Genomic DNA, 21,358 nt, shown 5'->3' with positions numbered 1-21,358 from the left:
GGGCTGCTCCTGCAAAGGGGCGACGGGAGCCGGTGGGGACGCGGGGTGAAGAGGTCGCGCTCGAGGAGGAGGCCAAGGGGACAGGACGAGGGCGCGGCGGTGGAGAAGCGGGCGATGGCGGCCGGACCAGGAGGTGGTGGCGAGGGGAAAGGGAGAGGGGGTCGCGCAAGGAGGGAGGAGCAAGGTGGCGCCATGGCCTGAGGGCCGCCGGAGTTGGCCGCGCTGATGGGGTCGCGGAGGCCGGGCACGGGAGCAGGAGGGAGAGATGGCGGCGGGGATGGCTGCGGGGGTGCTCGATGCGACGGGTGACGATGGGGACACAGGGGAGAAGGAAGGGTGAGGCAGAGGAGGGGCGCAGGCGCAAGAGGCTGAGAGGAGGGTTCGGGAGAGAGCGCTGGGAGCGATGCGGGCGTGCGTGATGGGGAACAAGAAGAAGGAGGCGGCGCTGGCAGGGAATCGAGAGGGAGAGATGCACGGGCTAGGGTTACAGTGGGAGGGGGGGCTGGGCCTTGGGCCGGCTTAGCCTTGGGTCAAATGGGCTGCGGGGAAGCGGCTGGAGAGGTGGGCTGCGAGGAAGCAGGCCAGTTTGGATGGTCGGGCCTAAGAGGCCTGGCTGGGCTCTCTCTCTACTCTTTTATTAACAGAGAACTGGAAGAAAGGAAAAGAGAGAAGAAAAGGTTTAGAGGAAGAATTTGGGCATGTAGTTAATTTTCCCGGACTCGCAAAAATATGCTCGTTCCAAGAAAATAGAAAGAGGCATGATTGAAAGATTTAAATTCAAACACATTTGAATTTAATTCAAATGGGTTTGAACTAGGACTAGGATTCCGCAGTGTCCAAAAATGTTCGGATTTTTGGTGGAGCTCCGGAAAATGACGAAATAATTTATGGGCAAGGTTGGAGACCAAGAAATGAGATAACAAAGGCATGGAGAATTATTTGCAAGTGTGTTATGGTGATTTCCGAAATAAAGAAATATTTAATATAGCTCCCTAATATTGGAGGATATGTTATAAAGAGAAGTCACCATGTGAATATCCCTCGATTTAAATAGATCAAAAGATCTATGCAATTTATTTAGTTGAGTTTTAAAAATTAAATGGCATGATTGCATGATGACATGATGCAATGCAAAAATGCAACAAGCAGAAACAAATCACAGAACGAATCTCGGAAACCCTGGAAGGCATCTGGAGCATCGGTCTCGGGGCGTTACAACTTCTCCCATTGCAAGAAAGATCAATCTAGTAGGCCAAACCAAACTGATAATTCGAAGAGACTTGCAAAGATAACTTAATCACACGTAAAAGAATTCAGAGGAGATTCAAATATTTCTCATAGATAAACTTGATCATAAACCCACAATTCATCGGATCTCGACAAACGCACCGCAAAAAAGAGTTACATCGAATAGATCTCCAAGAAGATCGAGGAGAACGTTGTATTGAGATTCAAAGAGAGATAAGAAGCCATGTAGGTAATAACAACGGACCCGAAGGTCTGTGTCAAACTACTCACAACTCATCGGAAGGGCCTTGGAGATGATGTAGAGGCCCTCCGTGGTCGATTCCCCCTCCGGTGGAGCGCCGACGAAGGCTCCAAGATGGGATCTCGTGGATACAGAAGGTTGCGGTGGTGGAAATAGTTTTTCATGGTGCCCCTGGATGTTTTAAGAGTACGCGGGTATATATAGGAGGAAGAAGTAGGTCGGTGGACGCTCGAGGGGCCCACAAGGGTGGGGGGCGTGCCCACCTGTAGGGGGCGCGCCGGGCACCCTCGTGGCCGCCTCCTCTGTTGCTTGACGTCCACTCCAAGTCCCCTGGATCACGTTTGTTCCAAAAAGATCGCTCCCGAAGGTTTCATTCCGTTTGGACTCCGTTTGATATTCCTTTTCTTTGAACCACTAAAATAGGCAAAAAACAGCAATTCGGGCTGGGCCTTCGGTTAGTAGGTTAGTCCCAAAAATGATATAAAAGTGTGAAGTAAATCCCATAAACATCCAAACAGGTAATATAATAGCATGGAACAATCAAAAATTATAGATACGTTGGAGACGTATCAAGCATCCCCAAGCTTAATTCCTACTCGTCCTCGAGTAGGTAAATGATAAAAACAGATTTTTTGACGTGGAATGCTACCTAGCATAATTCTCAATGTAATTTTCTTTATTGTGGCATGAATGTTCAGATCCAAATGATTCAAAATAAAACTTCATATTGACATAAGAAATAGTAATACTTCAAGCATACTAACTAAGCAATCATGTCTTCTCAAAATAACATGGCTAAAGAAAGTTCATCCCTACAAAATCATATAGTTTGATCATGCTTCCATTTTTGTCACACAAGAATGCTCTCATCTTGCACACCCCCGATGACACGCCAAGCAATTGTTTCATACTTTAGTAATCTCAAACTTTTTCAACATTCACGCAATACATGAGCGTGAGCCATGGATATAGCACTATGGGTGGAATAGAATATGATGATGGAGGTTGTGTGGAGAAGGCAAAAAGGAAGAAAGTCTCATGTTAACGAGGCTAATCAATGGGCTATGGATATGCCCATCAATTGATGTCAACATGAGGAGTAGGGATTGCCATGCAACGGATGCACTAGAGCTATAAATGTATGAAAGCTCAACAAAACAAACTAGTGGGTGTGCATCCAACTTGCTTGCTCACGAAGACCTAGGGCATTTTGAGGAAGCCCATCATAGGAATATACAAGCCAAGTTCTATAATGAAAAAATCCCACTAGTATATGAAAGTGACAACATAAAAGACTTTCTATATGAAGAACATGGTGCTACTTTGAAGCACAAGTGTGGAAAAGGATAATAACATTGCCCCCCTTTTTTATTTTCTTTATCTTTTTTTTCTTTTTTTGGGCCTTTCCTTTTTTTGGCCTTTCTTTTTTTATTTGGGGACAATGCTCTAATAATGATGATCATCACACTTCTATTTATTTACAACTCATGAATTACAACTCAAAACTAGAACAAGATATGACTCTATATGAATGCCTCCGGCGTTTTACCGAGATGGGCAATGAATCAAGAGTGACATGTATGAAAAATTATGCATGGTGGCTTTGCCACAAATATGATGTCAACTACATGATCATGCAAGGCAATATGACAATGATGATGTGTGTCATGATGATGAACGGAATGGTGGAAAGTTGCATGGCAATATATCTCGGAATGGCTATGGAAATGCCATAATAGGTAGGTATGGTGGCTGTTTTGAGGAAGATATTAGGAGGTTTATGTGTGATAGAGCGTATCGTATCACGGGGTTTGGATGCACCAACAAACTGTGCGCCAACTCTCAAGGTGAGAAAGGGCAATGCACGGTACCGAAGAGGCTAGCAATGATGGAAGGTTAAGAATGCGTATAATCCATGGACTCAACATTAGTCATAAAGAACTCATATACTTATTGCAAAAATCTACAAGTCATCAAAAACCAAGCACTACGCGCATGCTCCTAGGGGGATAGATTGGTAGGAAAAGACCATCGCTCGTCCCCGACCGCCACTCATAAGGATGACAATCTAAGAACACCTCATATTTCAAATTTGTTACACAATGGTTACCATACGTGCATGCTACGGGACTTGCCAACTTTTAAATTCACAATTACCCAATTAGCATGACTCTAATATCACCACCTCCATATCTAAAAACAATTATCACGTATCAAATTGATCATAGCATCCAATTCACTTCCTATGATAGTTTTTATTATACCCAACTTGGATGCCCATCATTCTAGGACCAATTTTATAACCATAGCAAATACCATGATATTCTAAAAGACTCTCAAAATAATATAAGTGAAGCATGAGATATTAACAATTTCTACAAAATCAAGCCACCGCCGTGCTCTTAAAGATTTAAGTGAAGCACTAGAGAAAAAACTATCTAGCTCAAAAGATATAAGTGAAGAACATAGAGTATTCTAATAAATTTTAATCAAGTGGGCTTCTCCCAAAAGGTGTGTACAGCAAGGGTGATTCTGGTAAACTAAAAACAAAGACTAATATCATACAAGACGCTCCAAGCAAAACACATACCTTGTGGCGAATAAAAATATAGCTCCAAGTAAAGTTACCGATAGACGAAGACAAAGAGGGGATGCCTTCCGGGGCATCCCCAAGATTAGGCTTTTGGTTATCCTTGAATATCTTGGGGTGCCATGGGCATCCCCAAGCTTAGGCTTTTGCCACTCCTTATTCCATAGTCCATCAAATCTTTACCCAAAACTTGAAAACTTCACAACACAAAACTTAAAGGAGTTCCAACTTCTTTAAACCTAATGTATTCCAACTTCTCTATGGTTCATACCCCCCCACCCCCCAATACTAGCCATAGATGCATCAAAATAAGCAAACAACACACGAAAAACAGAATCTGTCAAAAACAGAACAGTCTGTAGTAATCTGTAACTTTCAAATACTTCTGGAACTTTAAAAACCCTACAAAACTAGGAAGTCCTGGGAAATTTGTCTATTGATCCACAGCAAAAAGAATCAACATAAAATCACGTTTTTGTGAATTACTAAAATTATTTTTGTGCGTGCAAAGTTTCTGTTTTTTAGCAGAATCAAATTAACTATCACCATAGGTTATCCTATAGGTTCTTCTTGGCACAAACACTAATTAAAACATGAAAACACATCTAAGCAGAAGCTATATAAAGTATTTATTAATAAACATAAGCAAAAGTAAAAAATAAAAATAAAATTGGGTTGCCTCCCAGCAAGCGTTATTGTTTAACGCCCCAAGCTAGGTATAAAAGCGATGATAGATCTAAGTAGTGCCATCTTTGGCACTCAATTCATAAGTATCTCGCATGATAGATTCATAAGGTAATTTAACTTTCTTTTTTGGAAAGTGTTCCATGCCTTTCCTTAATGGAAATTGGAATCTAATATTCCCTTCCTTCATATCAATAATTGCACCAATCGTTCTAAGGAAAGGTCTACCAAGAATAATAGGAGAAGAAAGATTGCAATCTATATCAAGAACGATAAAATCTACGGGCACATAATTCCTATTTGCAACAATAAGAACATCATTGATCCTTCCCATAGGTTTCCTAATGGTGGAATCCGCAAGGTGCAAATTTAAAGAACAATCATCAAGATCATGGAAATCTAGAATATCACATAAAGTTTTTGGAATCGTGGAAACACTAGCACCAAAATCACACAAAGCATAGCACTCATGATCTTTAATTTTAATCTTTATTGTAGGTTCCCACTCATCATAAAGTTTTCTAGGTATAGAAACTTCCAAATTAAGTTTTTCATCATAAGATTGCATCAAGGCATCAACAATATGTTTGGTAAAAGCTTTATTTTGACTATAAGCATGAGGTGAATTCAACACGGATTGCAACAAGGAAATACAATCTATTAAAGAACAATTATCATAATTAAATTCCTTGAAATCCAAGATAGTGGGTTCAATGCTATTTAAAGTCCTGACCTCTCCAATCCCACTTTTACCAAATTTAGCATCAAGACCTAAAAACTCTGAATCATTGGGACGCCTTTTAACTAAAGTTGACTCATCTCCAGTCCCATGATTATTAAGATTCATATTGCAAAACAAAGATTTAATCTGGGACACATCAATAACTTTTAGATCTTCATCATTATTTTCATGGAAACTAAAAGAACACGCTTTTTCAAAGCAATCTTTCTTAGCACGCAATCTAGCGGTTCTTTCTTTGCACTCATCAATGGAAATTCTCATAGCTTTGAGAGACTCATTGATATCATGCTTAGGAGGAGTAGATCTAAGTTTCAAAGAATCAACATCAAGCGAAAGTCTATCAATGTTCCTAGCCAAATGTGACGCCCCTGATTCAATCATACACTAATCATACACGCAAATGCGTACGATCAAGATCAGGGACTCACGAGAAGATATCACAACACAACTCTAGGCACAAATCAAAATAATACAAGCTTTATATTACAAGCCAGGGGCCTCGAGGGCTCGAATACATAGCTCGATACATAAGAGTCGGCGGAAGCAACAATATCTGAGTACAGACATAAGGTTAAACAAGAATGCCTTAAGAAGGCTAGCACAAAAGCAACACGATCGAAGAGGCAAGGCCTCCTGCCTGGGACCTCCTAACTACTCCTGGTCGTCGGCAATCTTCACGTAGTAGTAGTTGACGGGGGTGGCATCTGGCTCCAAGGATCCACCATCTGGTTGCAACAACCGAAAAGAAGAAAGAAGGGAAAAAAGGGGGGTTGCAAAGCAACCGTGAGTACCCATCCAAAGTACTCGCAAGCATCAGATCTATACTAAGTATGCACTGGTATCAAATGGAAGGTTTCTATCTGTGGACTGAACTGCAGAATGCCAGAATAGAGGGGGGAAGCCTAGCCTATCGAAGACTGGCATCTTCCAAGCAGCTCCAAGCATCTTGCAGCATGTAGAAGAGTAAAAAATAGCAGTTTATAATATTTAACAAGCATGTTGTAACATCAACTCCCAGAGATCCTTCCTCGACTCCCTGCGGGAAAGTAATCTCGGAGCCACATATCCATCACATATCTCAAGTATCCATTTCTAGTTATATAAGATCCGGATACAAGTCTGGACATCCATTACTGTGGACACAATATTCGAGTATATATCTTCCCTGGAGGGGTGCACCACATTACCCAACATGCTCGATCACTCTGGCCGGACACACCTTTCTGGGGTCAATGCCCGACCTCGGAAGATCAACACGTCGCAGCCCTACCTAGGCTCAACAGAGAGGTCCCCGTCGATCTACCTCCTAAGCACTCTGGGGTCTGGGCCCATCGCCTGTTGCACTCCGGGTCATTGCAAGCAGGGAAGACCAGGCTCCACCACTACAAGATGGTGCTGGCCTAGCCGTGTCACACTGCTGAACTGGATGTCTGACAAAGCTTCGGCTGATACCACGACGTCGAGGCCCATATCTATTCTCGCATGGTGGTTAGTGCGTAAAGGCCAGAGGCCAACTCAGAACAAATACCCAAACCTGTTAGTGCATTGGGGGCTCGCGGAAACAAGCATAGACTCACGATAATGTGACCCCGTCGCCCCGTCTCGTGGACTTACGGCAAGGGCCCAGACTGCCCGGCTGTGCCACGTGGAAAACTCGCCGGTGCTCTACGGGCCCGCCTGACTTTCACATCAACTTGCGGGTACCCCTCAGGGCCGACCCGACTTCAACACTGGTCTCAAGTAAGTCAAGGTAACCGTGTGTCCAAACATCAAGGGGAAAACCCGAGGAATCACCCACGGAGGATTCCACTCGATGTAATCATCAAGGTGAACATAAGAGGGACCACCCTCGAGGTTCACACTTGAGGTGTTGAATGACATAGCTGTATCGGGAATGGCGAAAGAGGAAATCACCCTCAATGACCACGACCGAATAGCTACACTACAGAATTATCATCAGGAGTCCGTTATGAGGGATCACCCTCGGCACTCGATAGTAGCTCTGCAAAGTCGAGCAACTAAAGGGGCCTGACGTGATGTGAGGTGTCAGGCTCTGGTCCTCGATCATGTTGATCGAGTCATCGAAGATGAAGCAGGGGCAACAAGGACAAGGTGGGGGTCACTGATGGATCACTAACTGAAAGGATTGATATAGTTGACTAGAGGGGGGGGGGTGAATAGGTAACTAACAATTTTTAGATTTTCTTTACCAAATTTAACTTTGCATCAAAGTAGGTTGTCTAGATATGCAACTAGGTGAACAACCTATATGATGCAACAACAACAACCACACAAGCAAACAAGGGATATAACACAAGTAAGCTAGCAAAAGTAAAGGCGCGGGATAACCAAGAGTGGAGCCGGTGGAGACGAGGATGTGTTACCGAAGTTCCTTCCTTTTGAGGGGAAGTACGTCTCCGTTAGAGCGGTGTGGAGGCACAATGCTCCCCAGGAAGCCACTAGGGCCACTGTATTCTCCTCACGCCCTCACACAATGCGAGATGCCGTGATTCCACTATTGGTGCCCTTGAAGGCAGCGACCGAACCTTTACAAACAAGGTTGGGGCAATCTCCACAACTTAATTGGAGGCTCCCAATGACACCACGAAGCTTCACCACAATGGACTATGGCTCCGAGGTGACCTCAACCTTCTAGGGTGCTCAAACACCCAAGAGTAACAATATCCGGTAGGGATTAGTGGGGGAAATCAAATTTCTCTTGGTGGAAGTGTAGATCGGGGCCTTCTAAACCAATCTCGAGCAAATCAACAAGTTTGATTGGCTAGGGAGAGAGATCGGGCGAAAATGGAGCTTGGAGCAACAATGGAGATTAGGGTTGGAAGAGGTGGGTCTTCTTGGAGAAGAAGACCCCCTTATATAGTGGGGGGACAATTCCAACCGTTACCCACCACTTAGCCCACGACCCGCGGAAGTACCGCACCACAGAAGTGGTACTATCGCACGGGCCTGCGGTACTACCGCGGCGTACCGCGGTACTACCGTGGGCACGACAAAGCCCGGTCCTGAATAAAAGAGCACGAACAGGGCGCGGTAGATCCGCAGGAACGGTACTACCGCGGCCCCATACGGTACTACCACAGGTCAGCCACAGGCCAGGCCCGGTAGGCACAGATGTAAAAATTACATCCGTGACTACCTCCGCTAAGATATTGTCATGCGAAAATCCGACACGGACGCGACCAGGGGTGCGGTACTACCGTTAAGGGTGCGGATGTAAAAAATTACATCCGCCCTACCTCCGCTCCTGCTGTTATACCTGGCCAGGCGCCACGGTACTACCGCGCCGCAGCACGGTACTACCGCGTAGAGCGCGGACGTAAAAAAATTACATCCGTGCCTACTACCGCTTGAGCAGCGGCGCCAGTCCAGAACTCACGGTACTACCGCTCGTGAGGAGCGGTACTACCGTGGGAGCTCACGGTACTACCGTGCCGGAGCCCGGTACTACCGCTGGCTCCTGCGGTAGTACCGCTCTGAGGAGCAGTACTACCGCTAGCCTGAGAAGAGCAACAACGGAGACCTTCATTTCGCAGAGACAAGGTGAGACGGAGGAACACTCCAAAGAGCTAGAGGAAAGGCGGTGCAAAAGGGGACGTGTACGTGAGATTCCACCCAAACCTTTCCAAAGCGGATCCCCTCTTGATAGTACGGCTTTCCTACGACTCAACTCCACCGAACCGAACCATAGAGAAACGCCGTCTTCAATAACCTTCGAGTGGCATCAAATCGTCTTGTGCTTAGTCATGATATATCTAAAAAGCTCAATACACACGATTAGTCCGCAAATGAATTGTCATCAATCACCAAAACTACTGAGGGACAAGAATGCCCTTACAATCTCCCCCTTTTTGGTGGATTGAGGACAATACGGGATTTGCACAAAGGGAATGAATATAGCATAAGCAAACCCCACATCTCTAAAATATAGACGAGCTCCCCCTAGATTCATGCTAGAGAGTAAAGTGCTTTGGACTGCACGGCACGAATACCAGGATCACCACTCCCCGCATATTTTAGAGACAAAGCATACCTTGCAAAGATAAGGCTGACACTAAACAAGATATTAAATATGAGCATAACATGAATAGCATGATATAGCATAAGCTCAATAAGATAATAAGGTACGATAGAATGCATATGTTTTACACCATATGATAAACTTAGTCTCACGAGCATAACCAAACCAAAGCAACCAAGTTCAACAGACGAAAAGCAAAGCAAACGGCGAAGCACACGCACACACAACACGCAAATCCTACACTCTCTCTCCCCCTTTGGCATCGAGACACCAAAAAGGCAGAGAGGGCACCTACACAAGGGTGGTAGCTCAGGCGGAAAAAGACTCCTCGTCGTCAGACTCCACAGCAGGAACGTACTCCTCCTTAGAATCGGTCCACTTGTAGCCCTGCTTAGCCATCCAGGCAGCCTCGGGGTGATGTGCCTCTCAGAGCCGCTGGCCACGTCCTCGCCGCACGCCCTCAAAATCCTGTTGTCGCGATGACGACCCTCCTTTTGAGCAACATGAGCCTTGTACTGGCTCTGGACCTACATGCAGAAAAGCCTCTTCATCTTGATCTTCAGCGTCTCCGCCCAAGAGGGCTCAGTAGAGGGAGTAGTGAATGCAGAACGGTCCGCATCAGCTTCTTCCTTCTCAATCTCCTCCTCATCCACAGCCCTCCTGGAAGCCTCAGCAGAAGTGGTGGTGTTAGCCTATTGTGGCTTGATGCGGAGCCTGATGGGCTCATGACGAATCCACCCTGGAGCATCAAACTCATCATTGGGAAAATGCTTCTCCCAAGACTTGGAGATCAGGTGGAACAGGTAAGGCCCATAGATGGGGACCTTACGGTTGAACACGGCGAACTGAAGCTCGCACCACATGATATGTGAGACATCAAGTGGCTGAGTCTAAGCCTGACGGGCCTCATCACAGATAAGCATCATGTCAACGAGGTAAGCATGCACCTGGACCATGTCACCAATGCGTGGGAAGAGGGTGTTCCGGAAGAGCCGATGCATGATGTCAAGGAAGGTATTAAGCACCCACGCTATCTTCTTGTTGGGAAGAGTCTTCGGAACAAGGAATGGCATGAGCTTGTTCTTGTTGGCAGACTCAGAGTTGGCATGAGGGCGAACTCCAACTGGCATGTCGAGCCCTTCATCTGGAATGTTAAGCAACTCCATGAACTCCTTCCAAGTAGCAGACATCCGGCGACCATTAGTCATCCAAGTCATGGTCCTTGCATCATCGACACCGAAGTAGACTGAAGCAAAGAACTGTGTGATGATCTCTGGATCAAAATCCTTGTGGAAGGTGAGCATGTGCTCAATGCCGAACTGCTCCACTAGATCTAAGGACTCTCCAAAGTACCCACGGTACTTGTCCTGCCTCATGTGATGCATGTCAATGTAGTAAACTTCCATGTAGAGGTTCTGCTTGGTCTTGATCACATCCAGATAGATCAGATTCTGCTGCTTGGTCCAGAAGAGATCATTGCCTTGCAAGTTAGCCTGGGGATTCACATAGGGATTGAGCTTCCTTCGAATGACAAACTCGGCCTGGGGCATCTCATCCATGCCCATGACGGGCTCCTTTTGCTTGCCGGCGGTGGTCTTGGTCCTGCGTTGGGGAGCATTGGAGCCCTCAGGAGCTTCATCTTGATTGCGCAGACGCTTTGACCCTGTGTCATGGCTGGGATTCGAGCGACGAGCAAAGGAACCGGAGCCACCACCTAGACACAAAGACACAAAAACACGCACGGGAACAAGATGGATCAAAAAGCAAACTGAAAGAAACACAAAGCATGAGATCTGGACAACACAAAAGGGCGCTGGATGAATCCACGGTAGTACCGGGCAGGGTTACGGATGTAAAAAATTACATCCGCTCCAGCCGCGGTAGTACTGTGCCGGGGTGGCACGGTAGTACCGCGCTTGGAGCGGAAGTAATTTTTTACTTCCGGACGCCAAGTGGTAGTACCGCACCAAGGTGCAGAAGTACCACAAGGTGTCAGAACCAGGTGAGGCTGCGGTAGTACCACTCCAGGAGGAGCGGTAGTACCGCATGGATCGAAAACCGCGACAGAGGTCGCGGATCTGGATCTAAAACCTCTGTACGACAACTTCGGTACTACTGTTGATCAACCGGAACTATTTTGACTATCCAAAGAGCATGCAAACTACACTACCACTCTCCTACGAATCCCACTTGCAAAGCTTTAGCCAAAAATCTCAAGAACACCAAATGCATCTCCCCAAAACCTAAAAGCACAACGAAGGATAAAAAGGAGAGGAACTTGGGGAAAAACCTTGGTCCATGGCAAGAGGGCGAGGTGGGGAACGATCCCATCGGTCGGAATCCTAGGAGAGCGGCCGGAGATGGAGATCCAGCGAAGGCCTCCGGCGCCGTTCTTGGGCAGGAGAGAGAGATGGGGAGGGGAATAGAGATGAATGGATATGGCGGAGTTAGAAATCCCCATGTCCCGCTCTTAACCCCCGCCCGCTCGCATGGGCGCGGAAGTACCGCGGGTCATCGCGGTAGTACCGCCCGGGCGGAAGTACCGCACTGTGGGTGGTAGTACCGCTCTTTCAGCGGCAGTAAAAAATTACTGCCGTGAAGGTAGCGGTAGTACCATGCCCCTGGAGGGCCACGCACTAAACGTAGAGCCACCAACTCTTGCGGTAGTACCGTGGTTCACCACGGTAGTACCGTAAACCAAGAGAGTGCAAGAACACACGAGAGAAAGGAAGACAAAGCAAAACAACCTCCGGAAGAACACCGACCAACTAAGACGCGAACACAAACGATGACCCAAACATGGCCAGGAGAAGAGGAAGCCACACGACAACGAAGACTAACTACGAGACACACCTTCTCCAAAGGGAGGGCGGTGGCCGGAGCCACCTATGTTTGAGTCAATTGGTATGGCACCGCGAAGAATTATCCTTGGGTCCATGACCAAAACTCGTCTTTGAAGCACAACTACCATCAAAAATGGCTAATGTGAAAGAGTTGATCAATTTATGCATAATGGGGGGAGGAAGAGTTCGTTGAGAGAACAACACTCCCCCTATGTCCATGCCTACACCTAAACTAGACAACAAGTTGAGTGTGGTGGGGGTGCAAGGGTTCAAGTCACATTGCTCGAATCAATGATATTTAGCTCATGCCTTAACTCGCAAAATCTTGCTTCATCCAAGGGCTTCGTGAAAATATCTGCAAGGTTATCATGAGTGTTGACATACTTGAGCTCGATCTCCCCTCGCCTAATGTGATCCTGGATGAAGTGATACCGAATCTCAATATGCTTCATCTTGAAATGTTGCACCGGGTTGAGAGAAATCTTGATGGCACTTTCATTATCACACCAAAGAGGCACTTTGTCACAAATGACATCGTACTCCTTTAAAGTTTGCCTCATCCATAAGAGTTGTGCACAACAACTACCGGCCGCCACATATTCCGCTTCGGTGGACGAGAGAGACACACAACTTTGCTTCTTGGAAGACCAACTCACCAAAGAGGAACCAAGAAATTGGTAGCCTCCGGAAGTGGACCTCCTATCCACTTTGTCTCCTGCCCAATCGGAATCCGTATATCCTTCTAGCTTGAAGTTTGCTACTCTTGGGTACCATAAACCAAAGTTTGGGGTATGAGCCAAATATCGAAAGATTCGCTTAACCGCCACATAGCGGCTTTCCTTCGGTGCGGCTTGAAACCGTGCACATATTCCCACACTCAACATGATATCCGGTCTAGATGCACAAAGGTAAAGCAAGGATCCAATCATGGAGCGATATACCTTTTGATCCACCGCTTTACCATTGGGATCAATGTCAAGTTGGCACTTGGTAGGCATTGGAGTAGAAGCCGGCTTGACATCACTTAGCTTGAATCTTTTTAGCATGTCTTGAGTGTATTTGGCTTGGTTGATGAAGGTACCTTCTCTTCTTTGTTTGATATCAAAACCAAGGAAGAACTTCAACTCTCCTATCAAAGACATCTTGAACTTAGAGGTCATGAGAGCGGCAAATTCCTCATTGAAAGCTTTGTTAGGGGAACCAAAGATAATATCATCAACATATAGTTGGCATACAAACAACTCCCCTTTGACCTTCTTAGTAAAAACAGTGGGATCGATTTGCCCAACCTCAAATCCACAATCTTGTAACAACTCGGTAAGGTGGTCATACCATGCACGTGGGGCTTGTTTAAGGCCATATAGTGCCTTATCGAGTTGATACACATGATCCGAGAAGTAGGGATCCTCGAATCCGGGGGGTTGCTTGACATAAACCAACTCATTAATAGGACCATTAAGAAAAGCACTTTTCACATCCATTTGTTGTAACTTAAAGTTGTGATGGGAAGCATAAGCAATCAACAAACGAATGGATTCAAGGCGAGCAACGGGAGCAAAGGTTTCACCGTAGTCGATACCCTCGACTTGGGAGTAGCCTTGTGCTACCAATCTTGCCTTGTTGCGAATAATGTTCCAATGAGCATCTTGCTTGTTCTTGAATATCCACTTGGTTGCAATGACATTGTGGTTCCCCGACGGCCTTGGCACCAATCTCCACACCTTGTTGTACTCGAAGTTTTTGAGTTCCTCATGCATGGCATTGAGCCAATCCGGATCTTCGAGCGCCTCATAGACCTTTTGGGGTTCAACACAAGAGACAAACGCGTGATCTCCACAATAGTTTGCTAATTGTCTACGAGTGCTTACCCCCTTTATTAGGATTCCAACCACATTCTCCATGAGATTACCTTTGGTGGTGAGCTTGGAAGAAATCTTCGCGGCACGATGCTCTAGTTCCTCCTCGGATGTGGAAGGAGGAGGGTTAACTTGATTATCTTGAGCGTCGTCTTTAGCTTGTTCTTGATCTTGAACTTGCTCGAGGGGGAGAACTTGACCTTGTGCAATATTTGGTGGTTCACCACCATCTTGAGGTTGATCTTGTCCTTGGTCTTGTTCACGAGGTTGAGGGCCTTCACTTTGTTCTTCGGAAGCATGTGGGTCTTGAGGAGGTGATGGCTCCACTTGAGTGGAGCATTGTCCTTCTCCTTCGGCCACAAGGGGTTCCTCAATGGGTAGAATATGACCCATACCCATTCTTCTTATGGCTTGGGGAGGAATTTCATCACCTACATCACAAGTACCACTTTGCTCCACTTGGGAGCCGTTATTTTCGTCAAACTCCACGTTACACGTCTCCTCGATGAGTCTGGTGGACTTGTTGAGGACACGGTAAGCATGAGAGTTTGTAGCATAACCAACAAATATGCCCTCATAAGCTCTAGCCTCAAATTTAGACAAACAAACACCTTTCTTGAGAATGAAACACTTACACCCAAACACCCGGAAGTACTTGAGATTGGGCTTGTTACCGGTGAGAATTTCATAAGGAGTCTTGTTCAAGCCTTTATGTAGATAGAGCCGATTGGATGCATGACAAGCTATGTTGATGGCTTCAGCCCAAAAGTTGTATGGATACTTGAACTCCGCCATCATGGTCCTTGTCGCATCCATCAACGTCCGGTTCTTCCTCTCCGCAACACCATTTTGTTGAGGGGTATATAGTGCATCATATTGATGCTTGATCCCCTCATCACTAAGAAACTCATCCAAGGTGTAGTTCTTGAACTCGGTGTCGTTGTCACTTCTTATTGTCAAGATCTTTGCATCATGTTGATGTTGAGCTTCATTTGCAAAATCGATGACGGTTTGTTGAGTCTCACTTTTCCTCTTGAAGAAAAATACCCAAGTGTACCTTGAATAATCGTCCACAATCACCAAGCAATACTTTCTACCTCCAAGACTATCAAAGGATGGAGGCCCAAAAAGATCAATGTGAAGGAGCTCCAAGGGTCTCTTCGAGTAGATGATAGTCGTGGGAGGGTGAGCCTTTTCATGAAGCTTCCCTTTGATACAAGCACTGCAAGCATGATCTTTGGCAAAACTAACATTTCTTAGTCCACGGACATGGTCACCCTTGAGGAGACTTTGCAAAGATCTCATATTGACGTGGGCTAAACGGCGATGCCACAGCCATCCCACATCAACTTTAGCCATTAGGCATGTCGCGGTCTTAGTGGGTTGCTCCAAAAAGTTAATCACATAAAGACCATTCTCGACATGCCCAACAAAGGCTACTTTAAGAGTCTTGCTCCACAAGAGGGCCACAGTATCAATATCAAAGAAAGTGGCAAAGCCCATGAGTGCAAGTTGACAAACGGAAAGAAGATTGAACGCAAGGGACTCAACAAGCATGACTTTCTCGATCGTTAGATCATGAGAAATGACAACCTTGCCAAGACCCAATACCTTAGAAGACGAGGCATCACCCCACTCGACATTGGTGGGCATAGAAGGAATCTTGTGCACGTCCACCACCAAGTCCTTGCTCCCGGTCATATGATTTGTTGCTCCACTATCGAGCAACCATGACCCCCCACCGGAAGCAAACACCTACAAGAGATCAATGCTTGGTTTTAGGTACCCATTTTTTAATGGGTCCTTTGATGTTAGTAACAAGGGTCTTAGGAACCCAAATAGACCATTCAATATACTCATAAGGAGAACCAACAAATTTAGCATAAACATGCCCATCACTAGCACGACACAACACATAAGAAGGATTAAAGTCGTCGTCTTTGTTGGAGGTGGTGGTTTTGCCCTTTTTGACATCAACACCCTTCACATTGTTCTTCTTCTCCTTAGGAGCACCCTCTCCCTCTTTCACAAAGGTTTGCTTGAGAGGAGGAGGTCGTTTGGTCTTGTCGTTCTTCTTCTTGTTCTTGGACTTGGGTGAGAACCCAATTCCCTCCTTGGCCACAACTTCCTTTTGATTGCTCAAAAGGTCGTTGAGGTTCTTCTCACCTTGAATGCACATCACAAGGCCTTTCTCAAGTTGATCCTTCAATTTGTCATTCTCCTCCACAAGATGCACATGCTCAGAACATGGGTTAGTGGCATATGCATTATCAATTAATACCATATGAGGAAAGGTGGCCTTTTCCTTGGTTAGCTTAACTTGGAGTTGAGCATGAGACTCCTTGAGGTTTGCATGAGCACCCTTCAAGACCTTTTGGGCCTTGTCAAGTACATCAAACTCCTCCTTGAGTCTAGCATAATCAACCCCAAGTTTAGCCTTCTCAGAAGTTAGCACACGAGACACAACAAGAGCATGATCAAGATCTTTATTTAACTTGGCATGGTCATCGTTGTGTAACTCATCAAGAGCCAAACGATGTCCACGCTCTTCCTCAAGAGCACTAGAGAGATTCGATATCTCATCGGCATAGTCACGACTATGACCTTCCATCTTAGAGATGGTTTCTTCGTGAGCCTCGATCATGCCATTGGCTTCACCAAGTTGTTCCAAGAGAGCAACAAAGTGCTTCTTGGATTTTCTCTTGAGCTTACTCATAAAAGACTCAAATTCATTGACTTCCTCATTAGACCCTTTGCTTTCATCAATGGCATCCATCAAAGAGGGATTAGTAATGATGGTGGTTTTGATGTTGGGGGTTACCTTGTTGGTGGCTTTAGCCATGAGGCACTTGGCGGTGATGTTCTCGTTGGGTGAATCGAAGAGAGACATCCGGGGAGAGGTGGTAATGGCAACGGATGCCATGGCCATTGCTTCACTATCTTCATCATCATCGTCATCCTCACGGTATTCTTCTTGAACCACCAATCCTCGAGTAGGAGTATTCTTGGTGAAGTTGTTCTTGTTGGGGAAGGACTTGGCTTTGTCTTTTCAGATGAGCTTGCCGCCATTGTCTTCCCGCTTCTCGTAAGGACAATCCGCAACGAAATGGCTCACATTGCCACAGTTGTAACAAGTTCTTACTCGTTGCTTGCCCTTGAAGCCACTTGAGTTGTTCTTGTTGAAATTGGGCCTTGAGTTCTTCTTGCTCCAAAATTGCCTTGAAGCAAGAGCCATGTGCTCATGATAATCATGTTTTGTATCTTCGGGGTTGCTCTCCTCATCTTCCTCTTCTTCCTCTTCTTCCACAATAACCTTGGCCTTCAATGCAAGGTTGGGCTTCTTTGCCCTTTGAGAGCGAAGCACCGCGTTATCGGCGGTCTTGTCCAAGATGCTCATTGCAACAAACTCATCCAACACTTCACTTGAGGTCATGGAGTGAAAGTCCAGTCTTTGACGAATGACGAATGACATGGCCTTGTTGTAGGGCATCATGGCCTTGAGGAACTTGCGCTTGATCCAATTGTCATCCGTGTCCTTGCTTCCATGATCTCGGAGTGAGACCACGAGTTTGGTGACTCTTCGAAAGAGCTCACGAGGTTCTTCATCTTCTTTCATTGCAAACTCATCCGCTTCATCTTGCACCACTTCATAGTTGGAGCGTTGAATGCTTGCGCTTCCCCGATAAAGAGACACAACGCATTGCCATGCGTCTTTGGCCATGGCATGGGGTCGGAGATGAGGAAGATCTTCGGGGAGGATAGCATCTTGGATGATGAAGAGAGCATTCTCATTGAATTGATTATCCACAACTTCTCTAGGGGTGAAGTTGCTTCGGTCATGTGGATAGAAACCTTCTTCAATGATTCTCCAAAGATTAGTATTCACATGATTTAAATGACGCTTGAAGCGATACACCCAAGAATCAAAATCCTCATTTTTCACAATCTTAGGAGGAGGGCCGACATGATTTAAATGAGTAGAGAGAATTGGTCCTCCATAAGTTGGAGGTTCCACATGGGCAAAGATGTCGGTGCCATTTCTACCACTAGTAGAAGGACCCTTCTCACTATTAGCTTCCCCCTTGTCGGAGTTAGCATCTGTCACCTTGTTATTGGGATCACCCACTTTCAACAGCGAGGTAGGTAGCTTAAGTCCTTCTAAGAATTTATTAAACATGCTTTCAACCGTGGTGGTCATGGAGGTTTTCAATGTGTCCAAGGCCACATTGAATTCCTCACGGGACAACGCGGTTTCCCCATCACCCGTAGACGAGATTGCATTCACACCGGAGTGCTCCTCCTCCCCACCGTCTACGGTGTCAACCATACTCTTCGGACGGCAAAGTCCTTAATAAAGAGACGAGGCTCTGATACCAATTGAAAGGATCGATATAATTGACTAGAGGGGGGGGGTGAATAGGCAACTAACAATTTATAGCTTTTCTTTACCAAATTCAACTTTGCATCAAAGTAGGTTGTCCAGATATTCAACTAGGTGAACAACCTATATGATGCAACAACAACAAGCATACAAGCAAACAAGGGATATACCACAAGTAAGCTAGCAAAAGTAAAGGCGCGAGATAACCAAGAGTGGAGCCGGTGGAGACGAGGATGTGTTATCGAAGTTCCTTCCTTTTGAGGGGAAGTACATCTCCGTTAGAGCGGTGCGGAGGCACAATGCTCCCCAAGAAGCCACTAGGCCCACCGTATTCTCCTCACGCCCTCACACAATGCGAGATGCTGTGATTCCACTATTGGTGCCCTTGAAGGCGGCGACCGAACCTTTACAAACAAGGTTGGGGCAATCTCCACACCTTAATTGGAGGCTCCCAACGACACCACGAAGCTTCACCACAATGGACTATGGCTCCGAGGTGACCTCAACCTTCTATGGTGCTCAAACACACAAGAGTAACAAGATCCGCTAGGGATTATGGGGGGAAGTGTAGATCAGGGCCTTCTCAACCAATCCCGAGCAAATCAACAAGTTTGATTGGCTAGGGAGAGAGATCGGGCGAAAATGGAGCTTGGAGCAACAATGGAGATTAGGGTTGGAAGAGGTGGGTCTTCTTGGAGAAGAAGACCCCCTTATATAGTGGGGGGACAATTCCAACCGTTACCCACCATTCAACCCGCGACCCGTGGAAGTACCGCACCATAGGAGCGGTACTACTGCGCGGGCCTGCGGTACTACCGCGGCGTACCGCAGTACTACCGTGGGCACGGGAGATCCCAGTCCTGAATAAAAGAGCACGAACAGGGTGCGGTAGATCCGTAGGAACGGTACTACCGCGACCCCATACGGTACTACCGCAGGTCAGCCACAGGCTAGGCCCGGTAGGCACAAATGTAAAAAATTACATCCGTGACTACCTCCGCTGTACCTGGCCAGGCGCCACGGTACTACTGCGCCGCAGCACGGTACTACCACGTAGAGCGCGGATGTAAAAAAATTACATCCACGCCAACTATCGCTTGAGCAGCGGCGCCAGTCCAGAACTCACGGTACTACCGCTCGTGAGGAGCGGTACTACCGTGGGAGCTCACGGTACTACCATGGGAGCTCACGGTACTACCGTGCCGGAGCCCGGTACTACCGCTGGCTCCTTCGGTAGTACCACTCTGAGGAGCAGTACTACCGCTAGCCTGAGAAGAGCAACAACGGAGACCTTCATTTCGCAGAGACAAGGTGAGACGGAGGAACACTCCAAAGAGCTAGAGGAAAGGCGGTGCAAAAGGGGACGTGTACGTGAGATTCCACCTAAACCTTTCCAAAGCGGACCCCCTCTTGATAGTACGGCTTTCCTACGACTCAACTCCACCAAGCCGAATCGTAGAGAAACGCCGTCTTCACTAACCTTCGAGGGGCATCAAATCGTCTTGTGCTTAGTCGTGATATATCTAAAAAGCTAAATACACACGATTAGTCCGCAAATGCATTGTCATCAATCACCAAAACTACTGAGGGACAAGAATGCCCTTGCACTAACCAACCTATACTAAGCAGTTTAGGATAAGCAGGTAAGGTACAACAGCAGGTTACAAAAGCGGGCTCTACATCAGAATAGGACCAATCAATAACAGTAGCAAAATCTAATGCAAGCATGAGAGTATAGAATGGGCGATATCGGGATGATCAAAGGGGGGGCTTGCCTGGAAGCTCCGCTGAAAAGGGGGTAGAAGTGTCGTCGATGACGTAGTCGATCACAGAGGCATCAATAGTTGTCTCGGGGCCTACCGGAGAGAAGAGGGGGAAGAAACAGTAAATACACACAACCATATGCATAACAAGACAATAAGCGGGGCTAGAGGTGTTCTAACGCACTGCTAGGTGATACTGGTGAAGGGGGAAACATCCGGGAAAGTTTTCCCGGTTCCGGACGTCTGTCAGATAGATGAACCGGAGGGGAAAAGTTCAATGTTTGCTATGCTAGGGACATGTGAAAGATGAACGGACTGAATATTCGGATTCGTCTCGTCGTTCTGAGCAACTTTCATGTAGAAAACATTTTCATCTGACTTACGGTTAATTTTCTACGAATTTCCAAAGTTTTAACTATTTTTCTAATATTTTTATTATGTAAATTAAAATAGAAAAAGGAATGTGACGTTAGCATGGCGTCATCAATGCATCAGCGGTCAACCAGCTAGTTGACTGGTCAAACTGCCGGTTGGGGACCCACCTGTCATAGATAGTGGGTTAAACAGAGTTAAAAACTAATCTAAACATGGTTAGTTAAACTACTGGGCCCACCTGTTAGTGTCTAAGTAAGTTAATTAATTATTTTTAAAACATTTTAGATAAAGAGGGGAGGTGGGCCCCAATTGTCAGCGGCTGGGGTCGGTCCAGTCAGCGGGGTTGACCAGGTCAACTGGCCAGACGGGCCCCGGGGGCCCACGGGTCAGTGACCAGGGGGTGGCCCCAGGTGGTGCCACGTCAGCGGCGCCGGAGCTTCGCCGCCATTGACAAAAATCACGGCAGCGCATATAGGGGGGCACCGAGATTCTGCTATAGGGCACGGGGGAGGTCGCGGTTAGGGGCGTTCGAACAAGCGCATGAAGGCGCGTCGACTGGGGGCGGTGGCGTCGTCGGAGTTGGTGGAAAAGGCGCC

This window comes from Triticum dicoccoides, chromosome 1B, assembly GCF_002162155.2.
Source record: "Triticum dicoccoides isolate Atlit2015 ecotype Zavitan chromosome 1B, WEW_v2.0, whole genome shotgun sequence".
NCBI classification, from domain to species: domain Eukaryota; kingdom Viridiplantae; phylum Streptophyta; class Magnoliopsida; order Poales; family Poaceae; genus Triticum; species Triticum dicoccoides.
This window is presented reverse-complemented; position numbering follows the sequence as displayed.